The sequence below is a fragment of the Schistocerca serialis genome, chromosome 4 (genome assembly GCF_023864345.2).
Source record: "Schistocerca serialis cubense isolate TAMUIC-IGC-003099 chromosome 4, iqSchSeri2.2, whole genome shotgun sequence".
NCBI classification, from domain to species: domain Eukaryota; kingdom Metazoa; phylum Arthropoda; class Insecta; order Orthoptera; family Acrididae; genus Schistocerca; species Schistocerca serialis.
In genome coordinates, this window is record NC_064641.1 from 134,408,939 (window position 1) to 134,417,479 (window position 8,541).

At 47.2% G+C, this 8,541-nt stretch overlaps 1 non-coding gene across 1 annotated transcript; it reads right to left on the reverse strand.

The window, feature by feature from the left end:
* Window positions 1-8,006: 8,006 nt before the first annotated feature.
* Window positions 8,007-8,081, reverse strand: Trnap-cgg (transfer RNA proline (anticodon CGG)). The gene has a single exon. It is a non-coding gene; the product is annotated as a tRNA-Pro (tRNA).
* Window positions 8,082-8,541: the final 460 nt, after the last annotated feature.

The window sequence follows — 8,541 nt, forward strand, 5'->3', positions numbered from 1 at the left end:
CTAAGCGAAGAGGGGGTCTCACCCTGGCCAGAGTCCTGGCGCGCGCTACATCTCTTTACGCACGTACGATCTTGAAACTATGCATCGCAGTCTCAACAGTATCAATGAGCTTTTGGTCGACGAACACTCTCCTAGTCCGTGTCATCCGCCGATCGCCCTGGCCCACTTTGCACCAGCGCTATCACATATCGAACTTTCCATTTTGGAATTCTGTTGTGTCTCTGCAGACTTTCCTCGCTCTAGGGCCCCCAATACACGAGATTTTTATCACGTCTTAATGCCGACCCACCCCAGGAATGCCGTCGAAGCACGTCACCCACAGGTTAGGTGGCCGGCGGCGTGGCGCGCACTTCATCGACCATACCTCACCATGGAAACGGGCGCCACCTAGTACATCGCCGTTGCCGGTAAGTACCCGACGCGACACAAACTCCACGCCATCGCACTGGCGGTGAGTCCGCTCTGCCTGAGGTGGTGGACGACACAGACGAACACCGTCTCCTCCGCGGCGCGGTGGCGGACGTATGGTTCCTTCTCCAGCAGCTACTGGCCCTTTATCTCTGGATGCCAACGAACACGGTTGTTCCCAGTATGCTCCTTTGTCCGAACGAGACTTATTTTCCTCCATCAAAGATGCATGCGGTCACGTGGATAAAGGATATTTATCTTTTCGGAAACGGACACAAGAACGCGATCAATTTTTCGACATTTTTGCTAACACGACACCACACAATGAGGCGACGCATTAAATACCAGTCCACCTTGGCTGACTATCTAGGGAGAATTTTTTCCAACCCGCCCCGCAATTGGAACCACTCCGGCGAGCGGTTTTCACAGGTGAAGTTATATTCTCATGACCATCAAATGCTCGGCGTACCTTTCTGAAGGCATGTCTGCAGCCGGCGCCTTCAAAACGAGCGGTCGCCAATTCGTTTTCGCACACAAGGAGCGTCTTTGAGTTATTTGTTTATCTGTTTTCTACATCAAATTGTGTGTTAAATCCTGCCTAATCGTCGAATATGGGGTGTCTAGGAAACCTGCTTTATCGGTTCGGTAGACAAACATTTTTTTTCTTTATTGTGATTTCATTCCCCTGCCCCATATGGACAGGGGAGGGCTGTCAGTGGCACAATCCGCCGCTCTTCAGCCAAGAGACATGACAGCTAATACAAGAAGAAAATGATACATAGAAAGGCGATAAAATGGGTGACATAAAAACACAGCAAGGGGAGATAATGGAGGTAAAAATACACTGGCATTGAGACGTTCATGAAGGGGGGGGGGGGGGACAATTAAAAAAGTCGACTTAAAGTGAAAAAACACAGTTGTCGATTCATAGAGCACAAAAAAGACACTGAAGTCACACGCACACGTTAAAAGTTGGCCGCAGTATTAAAAACACTCCACAACAAGACCCTTTAAACCCACTTGGAGAGATGAAGCATACACAACGAAGTATAAAACTACCAGGAGGGATCCGCCAAGGAAGAGGCCTGAGAGGATGGAAAAGGAGGGGAGAGCAAGGTGCAGGAGGGGAGGGGGCAAAATGAAAAGACTAGGGGTGTCAGGGTGTACACCAAGAGGCAGAAGACAGGTGGGGCAGGATATGAAGAGGGAAGACAAGGTAGGAGGGAGTGCAGAGACACTAAAGGGAGCACAGGAGAGACAGGGGGTGTAGGAGGGGAAAGCCGCTCAGGAGAAGGGAGGGGGAGGAGAGTGAGCCATGAGGAAGAGGCAGGAGGAAGGTGGGGTTAGAGTTGGTAGGAAGGGTAGACGTCTGGGCGAAGCTCATCATTCGGGAGGGGTAGATGCTGCAAGTTGCGTTGGGAAAGGAGGCGAAGGGTGTGGAGATGGAGAGAGGGTGGGATACAACGGTAAAGGCGTGGCAACAGGCTGGGGGTGGAGAGGAAGGGAGACACCAGGGGGTGAGGGGGATCGAGGCAGCGGACAATATATAGGGTACAGATGTGTTCAAGGAAAAGGAGAAAGTGAGGGAAGGAGATGAGGTTGTAGAGGATGTGCATGGGGGACAGAAGGCAGATGCGGAAGGCGAGGTGGAGTGCATGGCGTTCGAGGATTGGGAGGGCTTTATAGAATCTGAGATGGGTGGAAATCCAAGCAACGCTGGCATAACAAAGGATGGGATGGATCAAGGATTTGAAGGTGTGAAGGATGGTGGAAGGATGCAGACCCTATGTCTGGCCAGACAGGAGTTTCAGGGGGCAGATGCTGTGAGCTTTGTGTTGGATGGTAAAGAGATGGGGAGTTCAGGTGGCGGTCGAGGATGAGGCCAAGGTATTTGAGCATAGGGGTGAGGTCAGTAGGATGGCCACAAATGGTGAGGTAGGAAACATGGAGACGGAAAGAGCAGGTGGTGCGGACTATGATGATCGCCTGGGTCTTGGAGGGGTTGATACGGATGAACCACTGGTTGCACCAAGTGGTGAATAGGTCAAGGTGGGTTTGGAGGGTACGTTGGGACCGTTGAAGGGTAGGATAAAGGGCTAGGAAGGCGATGTCATCAGCAAATTGGAGGAAATGAACAGGTGGGGGAGGTGACAAGCAATTCAAACAACTCGTATTAATGAGTTCTATTACGAAAAATGAATGACAATACTTAACTTTGAATATTACACAGATGTGTCGCAAGCAAAGAGTGACACACAAAACAATCGAGTTTCTTCAGTATAACAGTTCCGAGTTTGAGCTATGTTGAATATACGAGCAAAGTAATGAGCTTTGACGCCTGTGTTCAGGTCGCTGGTCTTGAAGCTTCTCGTAGAACTGTGCCACGACCAGTCGGGCGCGGCGCTTATGTCCTCTTGGCATAGAGGCCGCTGCTGTCGCGTTGTCGTCCTGGAGAGGCGTCGCTCAGCATGCAACTGGATGACGTATTCTTTACCGCCTTCTCTGCTCTATCGTTCCCGACTGGGGTGCTGGCGCTTGACTTTACGCCGTAACAAAATATAGGAGTTTCCTGTTTTTTTTTTACACTGTGTAACTAAACAGGACCCACACAAAATTGTTTCCTTAATTGTCTGTATTTGGCAATTTCTAGTCATTGGTTAAAAGTTAATTTTAGAGTAAGCGCTGCTTCATGTAAGCACTTCAATTATTATGTTCATATATGTAAATTTGTTTTGTTATCAGCATTCCTAATTGAGATATTGTATTTTGTAATGCTGGAAAACCGTTCTTATATATAAAAAAAGGTGGTCAAGGCAACCGTTCGAGTCCCAGTCCAGTACAAATTTTCTGCTTTCGCCATTCCATTGCCACAATGTCCTCTGCGGCTGGCAGAAACGAATTCCCACCCATCGCTTTCCTTTCTCTCCCCAATCTCTATTTCACACAGAAGTACATCTACCATGGTCTGTCTTCTTTTGAACACATTGACACGTCTCCATTCTTCTGTTTCAGAATAAGAATTTTTAATAGCTGTTTAAGATGGAGACGTTGACCACTTTGCATTTGGAGATTTTACACGGCTGCGTTGACAGTTCTGGCATGATCTTGAAAACAAGAAAGATAGTTGTGTGTATTGGAATTGCATGGGATGGGCTCGTAGGTTTAGGTGACTCAACAGGCTCGTGCAAATCGTGCGAAAGCTTCGTCGCAGCTCGGAATGTTAGGTCTGTTCACAATAAATTGGTGTGTTGTGTCTTCAAACCATCTCATGCTAAATGGAGGACGCCTTGGCCCATTGGTACTTTGGACTCCTGAGCGAAGCACTTCCTGGCGCACAGATCATGCGCCAGCTACTGGCACGCGCACGAACTTTCAACGTGATTTGGCACCTGAGTCAGGGTTAGCACGTTGGAGACTGGCCAGTTAGCAGAATTCAGAGACTAGGAAATCGGCAAGTTAGGTCTTTTCTTAAAGTGTTACTGGCATATATGTAGCTGATGTACCATCAAGAGTGATACATACCAAAAAAGGGCCAATTTTTCATATTTACTTTAGATCTTTGATAGATTACAAATTTTAAAATAATCATGACAGAAAGTATAGTTCTCCTCCAAACAAAATAGTGCGAGGTGAGTGACTGAGCACATTCTTCCTCTTGAGCGTCCAAAATTTCTTGCGCACTCAACAAACACGACGTATTTGTAGCAGAATTAGAGAAAACTCCGAAACCTAACAGGTAGGCCTATACGCACGAAATTACATAAATGTGATCATATCTGCTCAGCCAATCACGGCAGCTGCTATTACGTTCGCTAATGTTTCTTTCGAAATAAACTGATGGAAAAAAATCGCAACACCATGAAGGAATTATGCGACGTAAATTACAGTTGGAAGACATATTTTTACATCTGAAAAATGACTTCGCCAGCCGATGTCGCCGAGCGGTTCTAGGCGCTTCAGTCTGGAACCGGGCGACCGCTACGGTCGCAGGTTCGAATCCTGCCTCAGGCATGGATGTGTGCGATGTCCTTAGGTTAGTTAGGTTTAAGTGGTTCTAAGTTCTAGGCAACTGATGACCTCAGATGTTAAGCCCCATAGTGCTCAGAGCCATCTGAACCGTTTTGAAAGATAGCTTCTATTCAAATTTCGCGCCAGTCGCATAGGAGCAGCGCCACTATGAGGGTCCAAGTCAGGTTTTCTTTAAATACACGATGAACGGTCGTGAGCGTTAGCTACCCTTAAGACTGGTCGTGCTGAGTAGATGTTGGTCGAAAATGTCTTTAAGGCGTCAAAGACGCCGTTATCAGCATCTCAGTTTGAACGAGATTGTGTAATAGGACTACAAGAAGCTGGATATTCCTTCTGCGATGTTGCAGAAAGTCGTGGCAGGAATGTAGTCACTGGACATGATTGCTGGCAGCGGTGGTAACTAGAATGTACGTTCGCAAGAAGACCGGGCTCCGGATGGCCACTTGGCACTACAGACAGGGAGGACCATCGTATTCAGCGTATGGCTCTGGCGCATAGTACTGGATCTGCAGCAGCAATTTGAGCAGCAGCTAGCACCACAGTGACACAACGAACTGTCACAGACCGATTAGTTCACGGACAGGTCGGAGCGTGCGTACCACCGACCCCAAACCACCGTCACTTGCGATTTCAATGGCGTGAAGCGAGAGCTCACTGTAGGGTAGGGTGGAGGTGTGTTGCGTTTTCTAATGGAAACTGGTTCCGCCTCGGTGCCAGTGGTTGGTTAGAAGGAGGCCGGTTGAGGGCCTGCAACCATCCTATACGCGTGCTAGACACACTGGATCTACACCTGGAGTTATGGTCTGGGATGCGATTTCGTATGACAACAGAAGCACTCTCCTGGTTATCCCATGCGTCCTGCGTGCAAAACTGTACGTCAGCCTGCTGATTCGATCCCTGTGCTGGCATTCATGGACAGCATTTCAAGTGCTTTTTTCCAACAGGATAACGTTCGACCAAATACCGCCGTTGTAACCGAACATACTTTACACAGTGTAGACACGTTGCCTTGGCCTGCTCGGTCACCAGATCTGTCCCCAATGGAGCGCATATGGGACATCATCGGACGAGAAGTCGAGCTTCATCCACATGCAGCACTGACCGTCCCTGTATTGACCGACCAAGTGCAACAGGCATGGAACTGCATCGCACAAACTGACATCCGGTACCTCATGCTTGAATTCAACATTCTGGCGGTTACATCGGTTATTAACATACTAGTATTTACATTTGCAGTGGCTTGCATTAACCTGTGAACTTGCAATTTTAGACACTTAACCATGTTACCTAGACAAATGTATTCCCGAAATTTCGTTTCTCTACATTAATTATTTTTTGATGTTGCGATTTTTTTCCCGACAGCGGAATATAGCACCAGTCAATGGGTAGGTCGCGATATGTCAGTACATTGTTCGTGTACGAAATGAGTCCAGTTTTCGAGCGATAGGTCGCTCGGGGGCAGAAAACCGCGGCACGATCTATACTCGGCCGCGGTCTTTTTAACACAAAATAGCGGCCCTAGCAATGCTCGGGCTTGGTCTCCAAAGTACTAGGAAAATGCAACAGAGCACCGGGAACACAGCAGCACTGAAAGGGCGTTTTGTGAAAAAAAATGGGACTTTGGTCGTTTACAATGTCTAGTCTTCATTTATATGAAATACTTTAAATTTTTGTTGCCCCTCGAAGCCATTAGACTTGCAACTGGAACGCGGAGACCGGGTAAAGGTTTTAGACGTTTCCTAATATAGACAGCGAGACTATACTTGGGCCTTCCTTTCTAACAGAAAGAAAGAAATGTAAATAATTGACTACAAATCTGTCAGTACCAAGAATATCGATACAAAACCTCGATAATCGATACAGACTCACATGCTACGGTCCGCCATCTTGTTTTGTGTGTACAACATCGAAGCAATTTGTGCAGTGAATTACGTTGGCAATCGGTGACAAAATGTAATGTGCAATAGTGTAATGTCAATCAACAGCTCTGCCATTACACCAGTGATGCAAGTGAAGCAGCAAGATGATGAAATTGTAAGTGATCAACTGTCATATAACAGCCTTTCACACTATTTTCGTATCACATAACTGATGCAAATCTATCTGCGTCCTATACAGTCTGTGATATCTTACACAGTCAACCACATGGAAGAAAACCAGCAGAAGACTTCACTGATTACTTCATACGTAATAGAACCCAGTACGTTGTCCTCGATGGTGAGTGTTCATCGGAGGTGAGGGTATCATCTGGAGCGCCCCAGGGAAGTGTGGTAGGTCCGCTATTGTTTTCTATCTACATAAATGATCTTTAGGATAGGGTGGATAGCAATGTGCGGATGTTTGCTGATGATGCTGTGGTGTACGGTAAGGTGTCGTCGTTGAGTGACTGTAGGAGGATACAAGATGACTTGGACAGGATTTGTGATTGGTGTAAAGGATGGCAGCTAACTCTAAATATAGATAAATGTAAATTAATGCAGATGAATAGGAAAAAGAATCCCGTAATGTTTGAATACTCCATTAGTAGTGTAGCGCTTGACACAGTCACGTCGATTAAATATTTGGGCGTAACATTGCAGAGCGATATGAAGTGGGACAAGCATGTAATGGCAGTTGTGGGGAAGGCGGATAGTCGTCTTCGGTTCATTGGTAGAATTTTGGGAAGATGTGGTTCATCTGTAAAGGAGACGGCTTATAAAACACTAATACGACCTATTCTTGAGTACTGCTTGAGCGTTTGGGATCCCTATCAGGTCGGATTGAGGGAGGACATAGAAGCAATACAGAGGCGGGCTGCTAGATTTGTTACTGGTAGGTTTGATCATCACGCGAGTGTTACGGAAATGCTTCAGGAACTCGGGTGGAAGTCTCTGGAGGAAAGGAGGCGTTCTTTTCGTGTATCGCTACTAAGGAAATTTAGAGAACCAGCATCTGAGGCTGACTGCAGTATAATTTTACTGCCGCCAACTTACATTTCGCGGAAAGACCACAAAGATAAGATAAGAGAGATTAGGGCTAGTACAGAGGCATATAGGCAGTCATTTTTCCCTCGTTCTGTTTGAGAGTGTAACAGGGAGAGAAGATGCTAGTTGTGGTACGAGGTACCCTCCGCCACGCACCGTATGGTGGATTTCGGAGTATGTATGTAGATGTAGATGAGTTCGATTTCTAGCCATACAGTGCCCCCTCCTTCCCCCCCAAATGCCACACCAGCAGCTACAGTAAAAAACAATGGACAAAGAAAACTTCCTGGCAGATTGAAACTGTGTGCCGGACCGAGACTCGAACTCAGGACCTTTGCCTTTCGCGGGCAAGTGCTCTACCAACTGAGCTACCCAATCATGACTCACGCCCCGTCCTCACAGCTTTACTTCTGCCAGTACCTCGTCTCCTACCTTCCAAACTTTACAGAAGCCCTCCTGCGAAACCTGCAGAACTAGCACTCCAGAAAGAAAGAATATTGCGGAGACATGGCTTAGCCACAGCCTGGGGGGATGTTTCCAGAATGAGATTTTCACTCTGCAGCGGAGTGTGCGCTGATATTAAACTTCCTGGCAGATTAAAACTGTGTGCCGGACCGAGACTCGAACTCGGGACCTTTGCCTTCCGCGGGCAAGTGCTCTACCAACTGAGCTACCCAAGCACGACTCATGCCCCGTCCTCACAGCTTTACTTTTGCCAGTACCTCGTCTCCTACCTTCCAAACTTTACAGAAGATCTCCTGCGAAACTTGCAGAACTAGCACTCCTGAAAGAAAGGATATTGCGGAGACATGGCTTAGCCACAGCCTGAGGGATGTTTCCAGAATGTGATTTTCACTCTGCAGCGGAGTGTGCGCTGATATGAGGACGTGGCGTGAGTCGTGCTTGGGTAGCTCAGTTGGTAGGGCACTGGCCCGCCAAAGGCAAAGGTCCCGAGTTCGAGTCTCGGTCCGGTACACAGTTTTAATCTGCCAGGAAGTTTCATATCAGCGCACACTCTGTTGCAGAGTGAAAATCACATTCTGGAATGGACAAAGAGTTCTAGATTAATCTAGTTTAAGACCGTTTATTTTTAAGTAACATTTCTCTATATGTATGTATGTATAAACGCCTGAAGATGAAT